The sequence below is a fragment of the Hemitrygon akajei genome, chromosome 8 (assembly GCF_048418815.1).
Source record: "Hemitrygon akajei chromosome 8, sHemAka1.3, whole genome shotgun sequence".
Lineage (NCBI taxonomy): Eukaryota > Metazoa > Chordata > Chondrichthyes > Myliobatiformes > Dasyatidae > Hemitrygon > Hemitrygon akajei.
Window position 1 is genome coordinate 15,827,445 of NC_133131.1, and position 23,794 is coordinate 15,851,238.

At 44.6% G+C, this 23,794-nt stretch overlaps 1 long non-coding RNA gene across 1 annotated transcript in view; it reads left to right on the forward strand.

Moving 5' to 3' along the window:
• The first annotated feature begins 129 nt into the window (after positions 1-129).
• Positions 130-23,794, forward strand: part of LOC140731675 (uncharacterized) — a 69,822-nt gene continuing 46,157 nt past the window's right edge. The window contains exons 1-2 of the long non-coding RNA XR_012099889.1: positions 130-369; positions 18,666-18,761. This is a non-coding gene — a long non-coding RNA (uncharacterized lncRNA). The remainder of the gene's footprint in view (positions 370-18,665; positions 18,762-23,794) is intronic.

The window sequence follows — 23,794 nt, forward strand, 5'->3', positions numbered from 1 at the left end:
TATTAAACCAGAACAGTAACAAGGTTTGTTGTCACTCTTCCTGAAGAGTTGGAGAGAAACCCCCATTCACTGGCTTGGCACTGGACCACTTCTGATACGAATCTGGACTAGTTGCTTTTTTTAATTGAACGCAGTCTACTTTTCTGGAGTCTGGGTTCTGAATCGTTCACTGCTCCAGTGCGTCTTTTAGATGCAGAATCTCCTGAAGGAGATTAATTTATTCAAAGTCACTGCAAAACTGGCATCACTCGACCTTCCGTCAATTGCGCTGTCCACGGCGCACTTGCTTCCACGGTCAAGGAGAATGGCACGCTCTCACTGTTCACGGTCTGGGTAACCTTCTGCCCGCAGTTCGCGATGGTGGCACAGGTAAATACCTCCAGTAATATACATTCAGCAAGTGAGATAAACGGGCAGTGAATATGTTTGAGTTGAGAAAACCTCAAAAACGTCTTAAGCTGATCAATCATTCTAGTTACACGCCCCCCCCCACCCGTCTATTACCTCAGTCACTGCACTGTAAACACGTTAAACCACTTTACCATTTTTTATAATGCTGTTTACATTGGAAATACCACTGAGCACATCTACACGAAACGCTGTCGCAGGAAAGCAGCACCCATCATCAGGGACCCCCACCAGGGTCACGCTCTCTATTCGCTGCTGCCGCCAAGAAGGTACAGGAGCCTCAGGACCAGGTCCAGGAACACTTATCACCCCTCAACCATCAGGATCTTGAACCAAACGGGATAATTTCACTCGCCCCATCATTGAAATGCTCCCACAACCTATGGACTCGCTTTCAAGAACTCCTCATCTCATGTTCTCGATATTTGTTGCCTATTTATTTATTATTATTATTATCATTATTTATTTATTCGCGTATTTGCACAGTTTGTTGTCTTTTGGACACTGGTTGAGTGCCAGTGAATGGCCTGGTCTTTGATTCTGTTAGTTATTATTCTATGGATTTACTGAATATTCCAAAAGAAAACGTATTGGGGTGATTGATAATTTCGTGGCCTAAGGTAGAAGGAGTCCGTTTTAGAAAACCTAGCACATTTATTTTTCCTACATGTACACACTTAGTCCAGCGGTCGTGGAGCATACGAATCCCTCCTTTGTAGAAGTCGGCGTCTTGGACCTGAAGTGGTCCACAGCATGGGGTGATTGATAATTTTGTGGCCTGAGGTAGAAGGAGATGAGTTACTAACCAAACTTTCTACATTTTCACTCAGAGTTGAACTGCACGTGCATGTAACGAGAGCTGTATAACTCATCTCCTTCTACCTTAGGCCACAAACTTATCAATCACCACTGCTGTGGACTACCTGGAGGTCCAAGACGCTCTCATTCCATGCACATGCAGCTCAACTCTGAGTGATAATGCAGAAAGTTTGAAGTTAATAATGCATCTGCTTCTACGTTAGGCCACGAACTTATCAATCACCCCTGCTGTGGACCACTTCTACAAAGAAGGGATCTGTAAGCTCCACGACTGCTGGACTAAGTGTGTACATGTAGGAGGGGACTATGTTGAAAAATAAATGTGCTAGGTTTTCTAAAATTGACTCCTTCTACCTTACGCCACGAACTTATTGATCACCCCTCGTATAAGGCGACATATATGTATTTGGATAATAAGTTTACTTTGAATATTGAATTTTGAAATACACACTGATATTCATCCACATTTTTATTCCATATCCATATTTCTAAATTTATTTTTATATAACTCTTTAGATTTAGTTTTTGTTGCATGTCATACCAACCCACCACAGCAAATTCCTAAAACATTTAAATGTATATGGTGAATAAAGATGATCCTTCATCGTTGAGGAACAAGTGGCCTCAAATAGATTGTTCCTCTTCAAATAATGCTGTGGCATCTTTCAGTTGTCTCAAGGGGGCATTCAGATGCTTAGAAAATGCACTGCACCATTTTTTAATACATCAAAATGCAGTTTTGGGTAACCTTAACGCTGTTGGTGAATGTTGAAAATGAGGGGGGACTTCATGCTGTAGCTCTATAAAACCCCAGTCAAACTAGAGTTGTGCTCAGTTCTGGTCGCCTCATTATAGGAAGGATGTGGAAGCTTCAGAGAGAGTGCAGAGGAGATTTATCAGGATGCTGCCGGGATTGGAAAGCATGTCTGATAAGGAGAGGTTGAATAAGTTAGGGTTTTTCTATTTGGAGTGAAGAAGGGGACACAATGACATTATAGAAGTGTACAAGATGATAAGAGACATAGATTGAGTGGATAGCCAGAGACTTTTTCCAAGGGTGTATTTGGTTTATGTATGCAGGCATAATTTGAAGATGGGGGTTTCCCAAACTTTTTTTATGCCATGGACCCCTACCGTTAACCAAGGGACCACAGGTTGGGAACTCCTGTTTTAAGATGATTGGAAGAAAATATAGGGAGGATGTCAGAGGCAAGCTTTATACAGAGAATGGTGGATGCATGGAACAAGAGCAAAGTACTGGAGAGTTTAACATCGGTAGCTGAGCGAAGGGAGCTGAGTAGGCTATGGTCAATTATGGAAAACACTGAACATCCTCTACATAGCACCATCCAGAGACAGAGAAGCAGTTTCAGCGACAGGTTACTATCGATGCAATGCTCCTCAGACAGGATGAAGAGGTCAATACTCCCCAATGCCATTAGGCTTTACAATTCTACCGCCAGGACTTAGAACTTTTTAAAAGCTATTATTAATGCTTTTTGAGATAGTGATTTAGATGCATATCATATTTTTTACTGAGTTAAGTATTGTATGTAATTAGTTTTGCTACAACAAGTGTATGGGACATTGGAAAAAAGTTGAATTTCCCCATGGGGATGAATAAAGTATCTATCTATCTATCTATCTATCTATCTGTGCTGTAACGTTCTATATTCATCTGTGAAGTTGTTGCTGGGTTTTGCTGTGAAATTGCCAGATTCGGCATAGTACTCCCTGCTGAGACATTGTAAGTTCTCACAGTTTGCACCATTCAGCCTAGCAGATTCTGTCTTTGCAGTCACCACCTTAAGGTTCAAGCAACACGCACTGGAATTTAGAAGATTGAGGGGGGATCTTATTGAAACGTATAAAATTCTAAAGGGATTGGACAGGCTAGATGCAGGAAGATTGTTTCCGATGTTGGGGAAGTCCAGAACAAGGGGTCACAGTTTAAGGATAAAGGGGAAGCCTTTTAGGACCGAGATGAGGAGAAACTTCTTCACACAGAGAGTGGTGAATCTGTGGAATTCTCTGCCACAGGAAACAGTTGAGGCCGGTTCATTGGCTATATTTAAGAGGAAGTTAGATATGGCCCTTGTGGCTAAAGGGATCGGGGGGTATGGAGAGAAAGCAGGTACAGGGTTCTGAGTTGGATGATCAGCCATGATCATACTGAATGGTGGTGCAGGCTTGAAGGGCCGAATGGCCTACTCCTGCACCTATTTTCTATGTTTCAGTCACTGAATGAAGAGATGCCAGTTTCAGGTAGTAGGTGATGGGATAATGCACCCAGGGGAGTCAGAGGCTGGTAATCACAGTACACAGAAAACCTATGCCAGTCAAAATAAACTTGAGAAGATTAAACAGAAAGCACAAGGGCTTAACAACTCCAGATAAGACAGTAATTATCAAATACAGGTGCAGAGGCTGGTGAAGATGCCATGAGTCCTGTAGGCCTCTGCACCTGAATTTGTTAATTACTGTCTTATCTGGAGTTGTTAAGCCCTTGTGCTTTCTGTTTAATCTTCTCAAGTTTATTTTGACTGGCACGGGTTTTCAGCATACTGAGATTATTTAAAGCGGACTCCCAATTAGTGTTTTGTGGGGTCCTTGAGTGTTTCGAGAATGATGTGTCGCATGGTGTCACTCAATCATGCCACCGATGTTCGGCTGGAATTCCTATGAATAAACTCTTGCTTCTGTCTCAATATGGGAGTCTGTCATCCCTCCGCACCTGGGTTCAGGCACCTGTCAGAGCACACACCGTGGCAGAAGAACGTTGCTTACAGAAGACATGTTTGTTTTACAAGGGGATCCTAAAGCCAGGTGCTTACGGCGGTGCATTACCAGGGCAATATATCCAAGTCTTTGAACGGCCGTGCTTTGGGGAAGACTGCAGTGAAAGCAAATGCTGTGCCTACTTTTGCCTGCTCCTGCGGGCGGAGGGAGCGGAAGTGGTTTCTCCTCAAGGACGGAGTTTGGGTGACCTCCCCAGTGCAGGAGAGAGCAGTAAGTGTGATAATGCACATCAAAACATACAGTGAAATGCCATGTTTGTGTTAAGGATGTGCTGGGAGCAGTCTGCAGTGTTGCACATGTTCTGGCACCAACAAAGTCTTAGGTACATGAATTGAATTGAATTCTTACATCCTTCACATACATGAGGAGTAAAAATCTTTACATTACGTCTCCATCTAAATGTGCAATCACAGTAATTTATAATAATTTATAACAAATAGAACAGTCAACGTAACAAAGAAATATACTCAAATCAGCGTGAGTTCATCAGTCTGATGGCCTGGTGGAAGAAACTGTCCCTGAGCCTGTTGGTCCTGACTTTTATGCTGCGGTACCAATTCCCGGATGGTAGCAGCTGGAATAGATTGTGATTGGGGTGACTCGGGTCCCCAATGATCCTTTGGGCCCTTTTTTCACACTTGTCTTTGTAAATGTCCTGAATCATGGGAAGTTCACAACCACAGATGGGCTGGGCTGTCCGCACCACTCTCTGCAGAGTCCTGCAATTGAGGGAGGTACAGTTCCCATACCAGGCAGTGATACAGCCAGTCAGGATGCTCCCAATTGTGCCCTTGTAGAAAGTTCTTAGGACTTGGGGGCCCATACCATGCCATATATAGCAAGGGTGCCCAAGACTTTTGCACAGTACTGTAATTGTTAACGTGGAATGGAGAGTGGTAGGTCTCATCAGCAAGAACAATGAGTCAGCTTACAGAGAGGAGGTGCAGCGGCTAATGGACTGGCGCAGAGCCAACAACCTGTCTCTTTATGTGAACAAAACAAAAGAGATGGTTGCTGACTTCAGGAGAGCATGGAGTGACCACCCCACTGAACATCGACAGCTCCTCGGTAGAGATCGTTAAGAGCACCAAATTTCTTGGTGTTAACCTGGCAGAGAATCTCACCTGGTCCCTCAACACCAGCTCCATAGCAAAGAAAGCCCAGCAGCATCTCTACTTTCTGCAAAGGTTGAGGAAAGTCCATCTCCCACCCCCCATCCTCATCACATTCTACAGGGGTTGTATTGAGAGCATCCTGAGCAGCTACATCACTGCCCGGTTCGGAAATTGCACCATCTCAGATCGCAAGACCCTGCAGTGGATAGTGAGGTCAGCTGAGAAGATCATCGGGGTCTCTCTTCTGGCCATTACAGACATTTACACTACACACTGCATCCGCAAAGGAAACAGCATTATGAAAGACCCCATGCACCCCTCATACAAACTCTACTCCCTCCTGCCATCTGGGAAAAGGCACCAAATTATTCAGGATCTCACGACCAGACTATGTAACAGTTTCTTCCCCTAAGCTATCAGACTCCTCAATACCCAGAGCCTGGCCTGACACCAACTTACTGCCCTCCACTGTGCCGATTGTCTTGTTTATTATTTATTGTAATGCCTGCACTGTTTTGTGCACTTTATGCAGTCCTGGGTAGGTCTGTAGTCTAGTGTAGTTTTTTTCTTTGTTGTTTTCACGTAGTTCAGTGTAGTTTTTGTACTGTTTCATGTAGCACCATGGTCTTGAAAAACGTTGTCTCATTTTTAGTGTGTCCTGTACCAGCAGTTATGGTCGAAATGACAATAAAAAGTGACTTGTGACTTGAGAGTGAGTTTGTAAATCTGGTGGGAGCAAAGGGCTTTGGGAACGGCAAGGGTGGATCGCCATGGGAGGGGTGTGGGACAGGTGGCAGAGAAGGAGTACCAGGGTGGGGGGGTGGTGCAGGTGCAGTCACACCCAGCCCTAAGTCACCAGGCAAGCTCATTTGATTCCAAACAGTTGGTTTATTGATCATTACAGAATGTCTCTCTGGTGCTTCCCGCTCCCTCCCCTCTCCCTTCCCCTTTTCCCAACCGTGATTCCCCTTTCCCTGACCCCTTCCCACTCTCAGTCCAGAATAGAGACCCATATCATGAATATATTTTTGCAACAGCAGTACAGTGGACTGGACTGGTCAAAGAACACTGAGGCTGTATACAGGAAGGGTCAGAGCCGTCTCTATTTCCTGAGGAGACTGAAGTCCTTTAACATCTGCCAGACGATTCTGAGGATGTTCTACGAGTCTGTGGTGGTCAGTGCTATCATGTTTGCTGTTGTGTGCTGGGGCAGCAGGCTGAGGGTAGCAGACACCAACAGAATCAACAAACTCATTCGTAAGGCCAGTGATGTTGTGGGGATGGAACTGGACTCTCTGACGGTGGTGTCTGAAAAGAGGATGATGTCCAAGTTGCATGCCATCTTGGACAATGTCTCCCATCTGCTCCATAATGTACTGGTTAGGCACAGGAGTACATTCAGCCAGAGACTCATTCCACCGAGATGCAACAACACTGAGCGTCATAGGAAGTCATTCCTGCCTGTGGCCATCAAACTTTACAACTCCTCCCTCGGAGTGTCAGACACCCTGAGCCAATAGGCTGGTCCTGGACTTATTTCCACTTGGCATGATTAACTTATTATTATTTAATTATTTATGGTTTTATATTGCTATATTTCTTCACTATTCTTGGTTGGTGTGGCTGTAACGAAACCCAATTTCCATCGGGATCAATAAAGTATGTCTGTCTGTCCGTGCAATACATAAAATTACTACAGCACTGTGCAAAAGTCTCAGGCACCCCAACTATATATATATGTGCCCAAGACCTTTGCACAGTACTGTGGTAATTTTATGTATTACACTATACTGTAGCATGCCCACAATATTCAGCAGGACAACAGAACAACAGCAAAACGGAACAAAAATATAACAACAAAACAAGCCCCTTTCCTCCCTCCCAGCCACCACCCACTCAGACACAGAGACAGGCCTCCAATCCCAGGACAGGCCACCTCCAGGCCTCCGACCTCCAGTCCCTGGCCCTGATTTGGAGACATTGGACCCCCAACATTTTGGGTTGAGATCCTTCATTTGGACTGAAAGACGGAAGGGGAGAAGACCAGCATTTTGTGTCCTGTTCCAGATTCCAGTATCTCTGTTCTTTCTTGTGTCTCCAGTTAGTAGAAACTAGTTGTGAATAAATAAGAATTGACATTGTTCATAGCAGTGGGATTGCAGCGATTTTTCTGTGTACATCACAGCTGGTGCAGCTTGGACAAGTTTCACACCACAACAGAGATCCCAGGTGAAGCAAAACTCACTCAAAATTAAAAAGAACTTCAGATGGTGGAAATGGAATACAAAATCTGAAGCTAAAATCGAAGTGCTGGAAATGCTCAGCAGGTCGGGCGGCATCTGTGGGGAGAGAAGCTGAGTTAATGCTTCAGGAAAGATGCCCCTTGTCAGAACTCATGGGCTTCGTTTCCCTGCCTGGCCTGCTGAGTGTTGCCAGCATTTTCTGCCCTGTGTCTCCAGTCACTGCTTCCTGAGGGCACCAAAGTGATGCTGCCCTTCTTCACTTCACCATCAGCCTTCACTGAAGTGAAGACCTGTCCCTGACCACCTGACTCAAAAGCAAAGCAAGCACACACTTGAGACGAGGGCATCCTTTGGCCCCGCTTCGGTGCTAGACAGTGAAGAATGGGTGCCTATTTTTTCACGGTTAACACCGAGCAGAGGGAGCTTTACGTCAAGGCTGGGGAAGACAGTTAAGGGCCCATGGCATCAAAAGGAACAGTTGCTAGACTTGACTCATCATTCTGATGACGAGACTTCCCCATTTCACCTCCCACCACCCCCTGCCAAGTAATCGCCCCGAAGAGGCAAAACAAAGGGACTAAAACAGAACAGTATTACTTTCCAAACCAATCCCATGATCAGCACTGTGCTAGAGGTCATCCCAATGGCAGGTACCAACATTTTCAAACACAGGTTTGAAGTACTGGTCATCAAACTGTAGGATAGATGTGATTGTGGTGGAGAAGGTGCAGAGGAGCTTCACCAGGATGTTGCCTGGAATGGAATGCTTGAGAATAAAGACTCAAAGACTAGCTTTGCAGTATTTGTTCAATGTTCAAAGTAAATTTATTATCAAAGTACATATATGTCACCATATACAACCCTGAGATTCATCTTCCTGCAGGCATATTCAATAAATTCATAGAATAATAATCATAACAGAATCAATGAAAGACCGCACCAATTTGGACACTAAACCAGTGTGCAAAAGACAACAAACTGTGCAAATACAAAAATGAATAAATAATAATAATAATACATATATAAGCAATAAATATCGAGAACATGAAACAAAAGAATCCTTGATGGTGAGTCCATAGGTTGTGGGAACATTTCAATGATGGAACAAGTGAAGTTTATCATCTTTGGTTCAAGAGCCTGATGGTTGAGGGATAATAACTGTTCCTCAACCTGGTAGTGTGAATCCTGAGGCTCCAGTACTTTCTTCCTGTTGGCTTCAGTGAGAAGAGAGCATGACCTGGGTGGTGGGGTCCTTTCAATGTCACATATACACTGAATCATACAGTGAAATGTGTTGTTTATGTCAACAACCAACACAGTCTGAGATGTGTTGGGGGCGGCCCGCAAGCGTTGCCATGCTTCCGATGCCAACATAGGGTGCCCACCACTTACTAACCCTCACCCATATGTCTTTGGAATTTAAGAGAAAACCAGTGCATCCGGAGGAATCTGATGTGGTCACAGGGAGAAAACCCTTACAGTCAGAGGCGGGAATTGAACCCCAATCTTACAATTAGCACTCTGAAACGTTCCACTGACTGCTACGCCAACAGTTATAAGGAGAGAGTGGATAGGCTGGAGTTGTTTTCCCTGGAAGGGAGATGGCCGAGTGGTGAATGATGGAGGTGTATGAAGCTATGAAGGGGTGAGAGCAGGTAAATAGCACGGATCTTTTACCCATCCAAGCAACACACACAAGATGCTGGAGGAACTCAGCAGACCAAGCTGCATCTATGGAAAAGCGCACAGTCAATATTTCGAGCCAAGACCCTTTGGAAGGACTGGAGAAGAAAAGCTGAGGAGTAGATTTAAAAGGTGGGGGGAGAGGAGAGAGAAACACAAGGTGACAGGTGAAACCTGAAGGGGAGGGATGAAGTAGGGAAGTTGATTGGTGAAAGAGATACAGGGCTGGAGAAGGGGGAGTCTGATAGGAAAGGACAGACGGTCATGGAAGAATGAAAGGGGGGGGAGGAGCACTAGAGGGAGGTGATAGGCAGGCAAGGAGATAACGGAAGAGAGGACAAAGGGGATGGGGAATGGGGGCGGCATTACTGGAAGCTCGAGGAATCAAAGTTCATGCCATCAGGTTGGAGGCTACCCAGACAGAACATAACGTGTTGTTCCTCCAACAGTGTGGCCTCATCGCGACAGTGGAGGAGGCGATGGATGGACATAGAGGAATGGGGATGGGAAGTGGAATTAAAATGGGAGGTCCCGCTTTTACTGGCGGACGGAGCGTAGGCGCTCGTCGAAGCGGTCTCCCACAATGGATATTTTGTCATACAGTCGGTTACCGGGGCCTGAAATGTGCTGCCCAAAGCGGCAGATACAGTCACAACATCTCAGAAGCATCTGGACAAGTACTTGAAACACCAGGGCATAGAAGGCTACAGACCGGAGGAGAGCTAATAGAACGAGTGCAGATAGATAGTAGAGGAGCTCGCTTACGTTGGACTGAAGGGCCTCTTTAGTTGTTGTATGACTCCAAGACACCACAACTGTACTGATCAAGAATTATTGATAGAGAGATTCAACTTCTGCTTGCTACATTCTCAAGGATAAAGAATTAGGCAAAAACACAAGAGGTTCTGCAGATGCTGGAAATCCAGAGATGCTGGAGGAACTCAGCAGGTCCATGGGAAGGAATAATGTTTCAGGCTGAGACCTTTCATCAGGACTGGGGGAAGAAGCATCTCAGTAGCACTGTCATCGCAGGCACCTCTTGGCTGCTTCTTCCGTCAGCAGCCGTCTCGAACTGTTTAAATAAACACAACACACAGCTCTGTGTACAGAGAGGATGTTACCCGCACGCTGTCAACCCTCCACATGGTTTCTGTCTGCCTCTGGAGACCTCACACAGCTCCTTCTCCAACATACCCTGGCTTCTGTCCCAGCTCTGACCCATCGACATGCTTTGTAAATAAACATAGCTGGTTTTTAACTGTGGGGTTTTGTATTCTGACTTACTCCATGACTGCAAACATCAGATTAAGATGTTTACACTGTTTGATTTACAGATCTCAAATGTTTTTCCAAAGGACTTCACCTGGTTTGTCCAAACCACTTGCTCTTAGATTACTCTGAAGGTTCTCCTTTGTTGGGGATGTTTCAACTCTCCCCACATCTCAAGTAACGATGTCAAGTGGTGAGGGAGTGCAGGTTCTCTCCAGGTTAGCCAGGACGTCCTGCAAGCGGGACACGAGGCCGCGAATGGAGTTCCCACACGGCAGGAGATGCCTGCAGCCCCGCAGCGGATGGCAAACCCATCTCGCGAACGCTGGTTCCTAACGCAGAGAAGACTTGTACTGAGTGGTCTGATCGGAACCAAGGAAGGGAGAGCAAGTTGAGAGGATGTTGGTGGGTGGGGGGGGGGGGGGGGTTTGTCAGCAGATGGAAGTCCCAACTCTGCAGCCAGTCACCAGACAGGGAACTCCCTGCAGATTCACCTACAGGGGTGGTGAAGGGTGGATTTGGAGACATCGGGCCGGCTGTGGTAATCACCACAGTAGAATTACATACTGGTGCACATCAGCAAGGGAACAAACTGGACTGGGTTAACCATTATCAATGCTTGAAGTTTTCTGTTTCTCTGTTCAAAGCTTAAAGTAAGATTATTATCAAAGGACATATATGCCACCATATACAATGCTGAGATTCATTTTCTTGCAGGCATACACAGTAAATCCAAGAAACACATTACAATCAATGAAAGACCGCACCCAACAGGGCAGACAAACAACCAATGTGCAATGGACAACAAACTGGGCAAATACCAAAGCAAAATAAACAAATCCATCAATAAATAAATAGATAGATATCGAAAACATGAGATGAAGAGTCCTTGAAAGTAAGTCCATAGGCTGTGGGAACAGTTTCGTTATGGGGCAAGTGAAGTTATCCACTCTGATTCAGGAGCCGGATCTTCTGTTAAGGAGCCTGCTGCTCCTTGCAGTGCATCACAGACACCTAACGTTAGAGATAGGACGTTGAGGGGTAGTAATTGTTCCTGAACCTGGTGGCGTGAGACTCTTGTACCTTCTTCCTGATGCAGCAGCAAGAAGAGAGTATGATCTGGGTGGTGGAGGTCCTTGATGATAATCTCTGTGTGGGTCCACTTTCAGCTTTTTATCCAGCCTGGCAAATCAGATACTTTAATTTATATTTAAAAATATTAGACAAACACAATTACTTTTGATCTCTGTAATAAATTGAAACAAAATCAATAAAAGACAATTAAAACCAAAAGCAAAATACTGCAGATACTGGAAATCAGACATAAAAACAGAGAGCAAACACGAGAAAATCTGCAGATGCTGGAAATTCAAACAACACACACAAAATGCTGGTGGAACGCAGCAGGCCAGGCAGCATCTATAGGGAGAAGCACTGTCGACGTTTCGGGCTGAGACCCTTCGTCAGCCTGAAACGTCGACAGTGCTTCTCCTTATAGATGCTGCCTGGCCTGCTGTGTTCCACCAGCATTTTGTGTGTGTTGTAAAAACAGAGAGTGCAGGAAGTTCCTAGTAGTCAGGCAGCATCTTGACAATTAATTAATTTATTTTTAATTCTAAGGAAAAGTCATCAGACTTGTTAATACTGTTTCTCTCTCCACTGATGCTGGTTGACCTGCTGAATATTTAAAATTGGTAAATTGGTTTATTATTGTCAAGAGCACCAAAATGCACCGAGAAACTTTCTGTTTGAACGCCATCCAGACAGATCATTCCAACCAAAGGAAAACAGAACATGAAACATAATGTTAAAATCACTGAGGAAGTGCAGCACAGGTAGAGAAATAACACACAAGAGTCATGACAAGGTAGTTTTGGAGATAAAGAGTTCAAAACTGTTAAGCACGTTGGTATATTCACAAGTAGTACATGTCTGCACAGGTGGAATAAAAGACTTGTTTGCCTCGTGCCTTCTGTTGATGGCAATATGGTGGCAGGGATCTTCCCATGATGCATTGGGCTGAGTCCACCACTCTGTACAGATCCTTACAGTCCTGCTGATTGGAGACAGGATATTTCACAGGAAAAACATAAATTGTACAAAATTATGCAAGAAAGAACACAATTACAACAAAAAATAAGCCCCATCGTAGGAAAACACAGTTAAGTGGTTATGGTGTTGGTATACCAATGTCGTGATTCAGATTTTTTATGGTTGCCTCAATGTGGTAGCCATGGTAGCATAATGGTTAGTGCGACACCATTTACAGTTCAGAACGTTCCAGAGTTTTGCGTTCAATGCTAGTGTCGTTCTATAAAGAGTCTCTGTACGTCCTCCCCTTGGAATGCAAGGGTTTTCTCTGGGTCCTCTGGTTTCCTTCCACAATCCAAAGCCATACCAGGTAGGTTAATTGGTGTCCCTAAATTGCCTCGTTATTAGGTTAGGGTTCATCGGGCTTGTCGGGGGTTGCTGGAGCGGTGTGCCCCGCGCTGTACCGCTAAATAAAAAAATAAATAAAATCAACAACTGAACGGTTGAAGAGAAGTAACTGTTCCTGAACCTGGTGGTGTGGGACTTCAGTCTTCTGTACGTCCTGCCCATTGGTAGCTGTGAGAAGGTGGCCCAGGCGGTGGGGAGCTTTGAAAACAATTGGTTGCCTTCCTGAGGCGGCACCATCTGCAGATGACAAAATGGTGGGCAAGGAGGTGCCCATGATGCACTGGGCTGAGTCCGCTAATCTGTGCAGATCCTTACATTGGAATTGTCGTTCCAGGCCATGATGAAACTAGTCAGGATACTTTCAACAGTTCTTCCGTTCAGCTTTTCGCTGTGAGAAATCCGTTCAGGAGTCTGTCAACGGCGGGATATAAGAAGGACAGTATCATTACCTGCGTGTTCAAAGTCATTCCTGGCCAACTGTGCAGATTTGCAGCTGGTTTCTGCCTCTGGATCACCTGGTCACACCACTGACTGACACGTCCTATTACTGTACCCACCCGGAGACAAGGCGCTCATACAGTGCTTTGAGCACAGCCTCTGCGTTTTAACTGCTACGGCCTTACAAGCAAAACACACAGTAAGATTACAAACTACATTGCCGACACACAGCTTAACTGATGTAAAAAAAAAAGCGTAAATGCAAATTTTGTAAAGTGGGTCTTCGGATATATATTTTTTTACGAGCTAAGATCCAAACACTTCGCATTATTTACAAAAGAGAGAAAGAAGTGGGAGGACAAACTGATGGAGTCGGGGGAAGAGGTTTGGCTGGTACAGTGACACTGGTTTGGGCTGAAACTCCGAGACCCTTCACTAGGACAGGATTTGGACAGGGACGTGAACAGGTCGGCCGAGTGGCCTGTTTCTGTGCTGTATGACTCTGTGACCCTATACTCTGAGTTACTATATTGTCCAGACAGCAAAGTGTCGAATACCTGAAGCACAAAGTGACTCCTCTAACAGTGCGGCAGCCCTTCAGTCGTGTTAACCCGGAGTTGGTGCAGCCGATGAATGGCAACGGTGCACGGGGATTGCTGTGGCGGTGTAATGAGATAGGTGTGTATTCAGGCAATTCTCCAGAGGCATCAAATGCTCTCCTGGCAAGGGAGCGAAACTTCTGCTTAGGAATGCCACAACTGCTCTCCAATTTCACCATACGCTAAGACGGTGCACAAAATGGTCATAGTAAACAACAAACCTAAATCATATTTTTAATTACCGCACTGTACTAGCATCTTAAGAATTCCAAGTTCAAGTTTGTTATCATCCGGCTGTACATAAGTACAACCGAAAGAAACAGCGTTTCTCCAGACCATGGTGCACCCACAAAGCATGTATCACACACAGCACTTAAAACAAAGTATTACCACAAATAAGTTAATAAGATATATTTCAAAATGTATGTGGGGTGCCACACAGGTAAACAGTAAACTGTCCCAGTGACGGGATCTCAGTGGTGGCAGGGTATCCATTAGTCTCACAGTCTAACAGTCAGAATCCTGATGCTCCTGTACCTCCTTCCTGACAGTAGTGGGTCAAGAAGTATTTGTGAAGGAGGTTCTTTTTTTTTGATTTATGATTGCCCACGCGTTGCTCTGCAAGGAAACGTTTTAAACAGATAGCAGTCTGCTGCCACCCTACCCAAACCCAATTACTTTCATCTTAAATTAAAATGGATTGAGGCAGGCACCGGAGCAGGGCAGTGACTAGTACATGTAAGCAAGTTCTTCCATCTGGCGCAACAGCATCTTAATTGGCTTCATCTGGAAAGCCGTATGATTAGTGGAGCACTCATCTTGACAGGTCAGAACACATTATCGCACACAAAGACAGATCAGCGGGCTTTTCAGTGATTAGTCTTCACCAGCTCAACCAGAATTTATGTTTTCCATGTTCTCCTCCTCTGCTGAATTCTCTTCAACTCTGATAACCAGCACTGCCCCCCTGAGAGACTAACCAACTCTTTTAATACCGCTCCCCACTCCAATTCTGACATGTCGGTCGATGCCCCCTCTGCTGCCACAATGAGGCCAGTCTCAGGGTGGAGAAGGAACACCTCATATTCCGTACGGTGGCCTCCAACCTGACGGCGTGAACATTGATTTCTCTAACTTCCAGTCATTGCTTCTCCTCACCCCACTTTTCTCTTTTTCCTCTACCTATTCCAGCTCCCTTCTCACCCCTCCTTTTCTTCTCACCGTCTAGCACCTCCCTCCGGTCCCCCTCCCCTTCTCCCTCTCTCTAATGGTCCCCTCTCCTCTCCTATCAGATTCCTTTTTCTTCAGCCCTTTATCTTTTCCACCTATCAGTCCCAGCTTTTCACTTCAACCTCACCCATCCCCACCATCTACCCACCTTCCCCCTTACCTGGCTTCATCTATTCTTCCTTTCCAATGCTAATGAAGGGCCTTGGGCCAAAACGTTCACTGTTTATTCCCCTCCACAGACGCTGCCAAACCTGTTAAGTTCCTCCAGCGTTTTGTGTGTAGGAAAGACAATTTGGTAAATGGCTCGCTTTCATCCAGTTATCCAGCAGGCTGAACACATTTAAGAAAAATAAAATAAATTTAAGATAAAGAAAGTGCATTGTAAATACAAAGTCAGAAGGAGTGTCTTCCAGTGGCGTTCCTTCCAGAACAACAGTGACATCTAGGTCTCAAGCCGCAGGCTTGCCTGTTGCAGCAGTCCAGGAGAGGAAACACTGGAGGTGGTGTTGCGTGGCATCCATGCTGGGTTGGTGGCTGGCCCCTCCATTTGTGCTGCCATCTAGTGTTTGCTCAGTGATAGACCAGCCAGATTGTGTGAGTACATTAATCAGTGGACTTCTGAGAGCAGCTTGTACTTGGCGATAACATCCATAAACTGGGAGGGGGAGGGATGAAGTAACCTGAAGGGGGAGGACTCTTGATATCCCAGTCCACCTTGTCATCGCCCTTGGACTTTACCTGTATATCTGTACTACACCTTCACTGTAAACACAACACTGCATTCTACATCATCTCTTTGCTCTCACTACCTCGATATAATTATGTATGGCATGTTGTGCCCAGATGGAGCACAGAAGTTTTTCACAGTATATTTATTTTCTCTTTTTTATTTAGAGATACAACGTGGCAACAAGCCCTTCCAGTGTAACCAGCCTGCACCGCCCAACTACACCCGTGTGACCAATTAGATAGATAGATAGATAGATACTTTATTCATCCTCATGGGGAAATTCAACTTTTTTTCCAATGTCCCATACACTTGTTGTAGCAAAACTAATTACATACAATACTTGACTCAGTAAAAAATATGATATGCATCTAAATCACTATCTCAAAAAGCATTAATAATAGCTTTAAAAAAGTTCTTAAGTCCTGGCGGTTGAATTGTAAAGCCTAATGGCATTGGGGAGTATTGACCTCTTCATCCTGTCTGAGGAGCATTGCATCAATAGTAACCTGTCGCTGAAACTGCTTCTCTGTCTCTGGATGGTGCTATGTAGAGGATGTTCAGAGTTTTCCATAATTGACCGTAGCCTACTCAGCGCCCTTCGCTCAGCTACCGATGTTAAACTCTCCAGTACTTTGCCCACGACAGAGCCTGCCTTCCTTACCAGCTTATTAAGACGTGAGGCGTCCCTCTTCTTAATGCTTCCTCCCCAACACGCCACCACAAAGAAGAGGGCGCTCTCCACAACTGACCTATAGAACATCTTCAGCATCTCACTACAGACGTTGAATGACGCCAACCTTCTAAGGAAGTACAGTCGACTCTGTGCCTTCCTGCACAAGGCATCAATTGACCTACTAATGCATACGTCCTTGGAATGTGGGAGGGAATCAGAGCGCCCGGGAGAAACCCACGTGGTCACAGGGAGAACGTACACACTTCTTACAGCGAGTGGCAGAATTGAACCCAGGTGCCGTAATAGCGTTACACTAACCACTACGTGACTGTGCTGCCCACTTCCAATTCCAATGAATTGAGTTGACTTTACTGCTTACTTCCTTCATATACACGTGGAGTAAAAATCTTTGCGTTATGTCTCCGTCTAAATGTGCAATGTGCAATTTATAATAAACACTATTATTATAGTCAATATAACATTGAAATACAGTTGAGTCAGCATGAGTTCATCAGTCTGATGGCCTGGTGGAAGAAGCTGTCCCGGAGCCTGTTGGTCCTGGCTTTTATGCTGCGGTACCGTTTCCCGGGTGGTAGCAGCTGGAACAGTTTGTGGTTGGGGTGACTTGGGTCCCCAATGATCCTGTTTACACACCTGTCTCTGTAAATGGCCTTGATGGATTGATTTTGATTGTGTTTGTTTTGTGTAGGAAAAACATTGATTATTGAATTCAGCATTTGCGCCTCTTTTTATCAGTCAGATTTCAAGAACTTGACATGTTTTCGTTCTGGGACAAAAACATGAATGCAAGAGTACATCTACTAATCCAAAGGAAGGTGTAGATGACAACTAGTGAGGGGGTAAAAGCTATCTGTTTTTCTTAGCAGGTGTAACCAAGTCTTCTGCAACTTCACTTCTGTCGCAGTTCCAGAATTGGCAGCAGTTTTCAGCCAAGGGTCCGTAAACAATACCAAACTGCAGATAGGTGGAGCAATCTTAGTGCCAGTAAGGTGCCGAGGTCCAGGAAGGGGGTCAACAGCAAATACAACTCATTGCTGTTGTTTAACTGTATATCTGGTCCCAGATTCACTAGTCCCAGAGTTGGATGGGCACCTCCAGCAACGTTAGCACATTCAAAAACAACAGACCATAAAGTCTTCCTTGGTTGCTTGGAGATGTGAAGCACCCGGTGGAGTCAGATAAAATATTTGGCCAGACTACCCCATTAGTTGGGGTTGGCTTTTTTGTCCTATGTCCCAAAAATTCAAGCACGAAGGTCAGTTGGAAGTCTGTGAGTTGTAGTCTGATGGCCAAAGCCTGGTGACTTGAGCCTGGAGTCTGTCGTCTGGAGGCTGGAGGCCTGTCCTGGAGTCTGCAGGTCTGAGCTGGAGTTGGAGGGCTGACCTAGAGTCTGGAGGCCTATCCAGGAGTTGGAGACATGTCCTAGAATTGAAGGCCTACCCCAGAGTTGGATCCCTGACCTGGATTTGGAGGCCCGACATGGAGTCTGGAGGTCTGTCCTGGAGTTAGAGAACAGTCCTGGAGCTAGTGGACTGTCCAACGTGTGGGTGGGAGGGAGGAAAGAGGCTTGCTTTGCTCTTGTTGTTCAGTTGCTTGTGTTGTTCAGCTGAGCATTATGGACATGCTATGTTGGTGCTGGAACGCATGGCAAGCTGTCCCCAGCACCTCCCTAGGTTGTGTTGGTTGTTAACGCAAACGACGCATTTCTCTGTGTGCTTCCATGTATTGTAGATATGATTAATAAATCTGAATCGGAATTCCATGACGCACAGGATGCAATGAAAAACGTACTTGCATCAGCACCAGATGAACAATATCCTCAAGAAAAACATAAATCGAACACTGACTATACAAAACTATACAAGAAAGAACAGCTAGAGCAAAAATTAAGTCTATTGTAGTGCAAAGTGGTCATAGTTATGGTACTCTGAGATAGTGATTGGGGTTGTGCAGGTTGGTTCAAGAACTGAATGGTTGAAGGAAGGTAACTTTTCTTGAACCTGGTGGTGTGGGATTTCAGCTCCTGTGCCTCTTGCCTGATGGTAGCTGTGATGGCCCAGATGGTGGGCATCTTTGAAGGTGCATTTACCTTCTTAAGGCAATGCCTCACGTGCTATTGATGCTGGGGAGGGATATTGGGCTGAGTCCATTACTCTCTGCAGTTTCTTACGATACTGTGCATTTGAATTGTCGTTCCAGGGCTTGATGCAACCCGTCAAGAACCATGGGTGATCAAGGGTCTTTCGTTTCCATTCTCCAACACTTTCCACTGCATCTGATGACAGTACTGGGCAGGTAGTGTTTTGCCACCTTACCAAAGGTAACACAGTACGTTCACAAGACTTTGGGCAGCTTTGTTCAATTGCAACCAAGAGTCCAAGCACAGTCCCAAGAGCCAGTGCTTACTCCAGCAGTCCTCAACGCAGTCTGCTCCAGGTGAAACCCCAGCGGTTTTAAGGTGATGGGAGGGAAGTATAGGGGGGATGTTTCTTTACCAGAAAATGGTGAATGTATGGAAACCCTGCCAGGGGTGGTGGTGAAGGCAGATCGACATTGAACCCATGAACACTATCTGACAACTTTTTGTGCAGTACTTATTTCACAATTTCATACATATATACATAGGTACACACACACTAATTGTAATTCACAGTTATTATTATTATGGTTCTGCTGCCACAAAAACAACAAATTTCACAACATATTCAGGTGATATTAGACCTGATTCTGATACATTAGCGGCATTTGAGAATGCATTTCCAGAACTGGGGGCAGAGGCAGGTACATTGGGACATTTAGGAAACTCATAGATAGGGACCTGGATGATAGAAAAATTGGGGCTATGAAGGAGAGAATGATCTTAGAGAGGGTTAAAAGGGTTGGCACAACATTGTGGGCTGAAGGGCCTGTACTGTTCTATGTTCTAAGTACCAAACAAGGAAGAAAAGGCAGGTTGTCTTTGGTGCCCTTCACTAGGCTGAATTCCGGGTGGGAAATCAAGAAAGGCCTCTTTACACTGCTCTCCTAAAATGTTTAATACCCCTGTTATATCCCATGTTTTTCCAGCATTAAATTTAGACTGTATCACATTGTTGAGCCTTAACCCAGACAGCGCTGCTAACCGTGAGTAAATATAGCTCCAGTGAATGTTTGCGGCCGGAGCCAATCCTACAAAAGGAATTCTTTTCGCACAGTTCCTCCAGCATTTTGTGTGTGTGCTACTCTTTTCCCAGTTTGTAGGCATCGGTGCCTCGGTTACATTCATTCAGAAATCTAACCTACCCCCCCCAGCCGCTGCCCCCCCCAATATTCAGTTAGATGTGTAGTTGTTGAGCCATTTTAACTGTATCAGATCACAGCAAATTAACCTTCCGTGGCTAGGTCACGTTTATTTTCAGTTTGGAGTGAACTGAATCATAACAAGGACAGTCAGCTTGACAGAAGAAATATTTTAATTTATCTTGAAGTACGTACGGGATGGCACTGTAACACGGGAATTGCTTTATGTGGATCACCAATGGGGGTTCGATTCCCAACACAGTCTGTAAGGAGTTTGTACATTCTCCCCGTGACCACACCGGTCTCTTCCGGGTGCCTGGGTTTTCCTCCATATTCCAATGATAAACGGTTCGGGTTAGTGAGCAGAGGCTGTGCTACGTTTGGCACTGGAAGCGTGGTGAAATTTGCAGGCTGTTCTCGCTGATTTGATTTGACACAAACAACACACTTCACTGCACGATTCGATCAACAGGTGGCAAATAAAATGAATCATTTCATTAGCAAAATATTTCAAGATTCTCAACGATTGCAGTAAAAACAGGAATGAAAGAAAATAAGCACAAGAGATTCTGCTGGAAATCTTGAACGACATCCACAAAATGCTGGAGGAACAAAGCAGGTCAGGGAGCATCTATGGAGAGGAATAAACTGTCGATATTTCAGGCTGAGATGTCCTGATGAAAAGTCTCGGCCCGAAATGTCAATGGTTCATTTCCCTCCAAAGATGCTCCAGAGTTCCTCCAGCTCAGAAATAAATACCCAGAATCCCTGGAGAGAGAAAAAGAGCTAATTAAAGTTCGTTGACCCAAAATGTTAAATTACCTTCTGTTTTTACCATAATTCAGCTTGCACCTTCAATTGCTTAAGGTCATTTTATGTCAAGAAGGGGAAAGCACTGCAAGTTCTTCGCAGTTCTGGACCATCTCAGGCATGTTTCTCTGTCCCAGGAGCTTTTTGTTATTGACTCATTGTTTTTGGCTTCTGGGTGCAGCTGGCGATTCATTGCCCATCTCTTCCTGCCCCAGTAACAAATAGCTAGCCAGGCCAATTCAGAGAGTATTATGGAGTCGCCAACAGGCCTGGCCAGGGCAGCCTGGCTGATTCTGAATCTGAAGTACAAAGTAAACTGATTATCAAAGCACGCAAATACTAGCCCGATGCAGCATCCACAGTATTTTGCTTCTGAGGTGGCAGGGCATCAGAGCAGTGAGGCGGCAGCTTTGTGTGGACCGATGTTCATTCTTCCTGTTGCTGTTTGGGATTTGCTGAAAACTCAAAGTAGCATGCACTGTGGATGTCTCCAATTTAAACTTCTTCCCGAAAGCCCTCACACCCGACCCAGAACATTTCCATTATTCCAAATTCAAACAGCATGTATGAGATATGAAGGGATACCAGACCATGGTGAACTCATGGCCGTACTATGCTAAACTCAGCCAAATACGTTCAGCATTTTCTATTTTTATTTCAGATTTGCAAGATTTGCAGTTTTTTGCTGTTAGAATGGTTTAATCAGGGTATGTACAGAAGAGGTTTATCCATAAGCTGTCCACTTACACAAAACAAAATGTGGAACATATCAAGATTGTCTATACCGTGACCAGATTTTAGCAGGGCAGAAATATTGTAGTTCATTCAAAATTTTTAAAGGACTTTGTCACTGAACAGCCATCTTTAGCCCATCACTCAACGCTCGAATTATGCTTCGACAAACAGCTGGCCACCCACCCAGCTTTGAAATGTGCCTCGAGTTGCTGGTTTTAAGTGTCACTAGTCAAGATGAGAAATTCATCATGTGAAGGTAAAATGAATGAGTTTCAGTGTCCAGCTTTTCACCACAGTTAAACCAGTAAAATAATTCATGGAACAGAAACACAATATAGACTCAGTGGCCACTTTATTAGGTATAGGGGTGGAACCTGGTGTGATCTACTACCACTGTAGCCCATCAGCTTCAACGTTCACAAGTTGAGTGCTCAGAGGTGCTCTTCTGTACACTATTGCTGTAACATATAGTTATTTGAGTTACTGTCACCTTTCTGTCAGCTTGAGAGAGTCTGGCCATTCTCCTTTGACCTCTCTCATTAACAAGGTGTTTTCACGCGCAGAACTGCCGCTCACTGGATGCTTTTTGATTTTTTTGCGCCATTCCCTGTAATCTCTAGAGAATGATGTGCATGAAAATCCCAGGACATCAGCAGTTTCTGAGATACTCGAACCACCCCGCCTGGCACCAACTATCAATCAACAGTCAAAGTAACTTAGAACACATCTCTTCCCCATTCTGATGTTCAGTCTGAACAACAACTGAACCTCTTGACCATGATTGCATGCTCTTATGCATTGAATCGCTGCCACATGATTGGCTGATTAGATATTTGCATTAATGAGCGGGCATACAGGTGCATCTAATAAATTGACCACAGAGTGTATGGTCACAATAAAGTATAAAGAAAATATGAGCTATGCCCTTTATTTTGTTAAATATGTATTTAAGACAACCTATTTATAAGACACCATTGCAGTAGTTTAGTCTCAGAAAGATCCTTGTTTAATCCTTGAAGATAGGAATGTACCTGTACAGTACAGGTCAGTGAATGAAAGTAAATGCACACCCCCAGCTTGTTCTGACTTGCACCTTTTGCGTATACTGTAAGGCTCAACACCTCTGAAGGCTAAATGTATTTTTTTCTCTCACAAAGCTCCTTTTCCAGGTAGTTTGTAAGGAATAGCTCAACAAGAGGCAGTAGCCCCCTGGTAGCTCACTCAATGATCACTTGCAATGGGAGGCTTATTAAAGTTTGAATATACAGTGCTTATAAAAAGTATGCACCCATCCCCCCCTTTGGAATGTTTTCATGTTTTATTGTTTTACAACATTGAATCATATTGAATTTAATTTGGCTTTTTTGACACTGGTCAACAGAAAAGACTCTTCCATGTCAAAGTGGAAACAGATTTCTACAAATAGGTCTAGATTTATTACAATTATTAAATACAAAATAATTGATTGCATATTTACTCACCCCTTTCAAGTCAGTATTTATTAGATGCACCTTTGGCAGCAATTATAGACTTGAGTCTATGTGGATAGGTCTCTATCAGCTTTGCAATTTCCCCCCAAAACTGCTCAAGCTCTTTCAGATTTTCACGGGGATCATGAATAAGCAGCCCTTTTCAAGTCCAGCCACAAATTCTCAAAAGAGTTGAGGTCTGGACTTGGCCACTTCAGGACATTATCTTTGTTGTTTTTAAGCCATTCCTGTGAGCTTTGGTTTCATGCTTGGGGTCATTGTCTTGCTGAAAAAACAAATCCTTTACCAAGCTGCAGTTCTCTTGCAGACTGCGTCAGGTTTTCCTCCAGGATTTCCCTGTATTTTGCTACATTCATTTTACCCTTTATTTTCACAAGCCTTCCAGGGTCTGCTGCAGTGAAGCATCCCCACAGCACGATGCAGCCACCACCAAGCTTCACAGTAGAGAAGTTATATTTTTGATGATGTGTGGTGTTAACATTCTAAACATAGCAAAGCATTTAGTCTGATGGCCAAAAAACTCGATTTTGGTTTCATCAGACCATAGAACCTTCTTCCAGCTGACTTCAGAGTCTCCCACATGCCTTCTGGCAAACTCTAGCTAAGATTTCATTTGAGTTTCTTTTCCCCAACAGTGGCTTTCTCTTTGCCACTGCCCCATAAATCTCTGGTTGGGGAAGCATCCGAGTAACAGTTGTTGTATGCGCAGTCTCTGCCATCTCAGCCACTGAAGCTTGTAACTCCTCCAGAGTTGTCGTAGGTCTCTTGGTGGCCTCCCTCACTAGTATCCTTCTTGCACAGCCACTCAGTTTTTGAAAAGGGCCTGCTCTGGGCAGATTTACAGCTGTTCCATGTTTTTTTTCCATTTCTTGATGATTGACAGATGTACTCCAAGGGATATTCAGTGACTTGTTAATTTTCTTCTATCCATCTCCTGATTTGTGCTTGTCGGTAACCTTTTCAGGGAGTTGCTTGAAGTGCTCTTTTGTCATCATGGTGTAGTTTTTGCCAGGA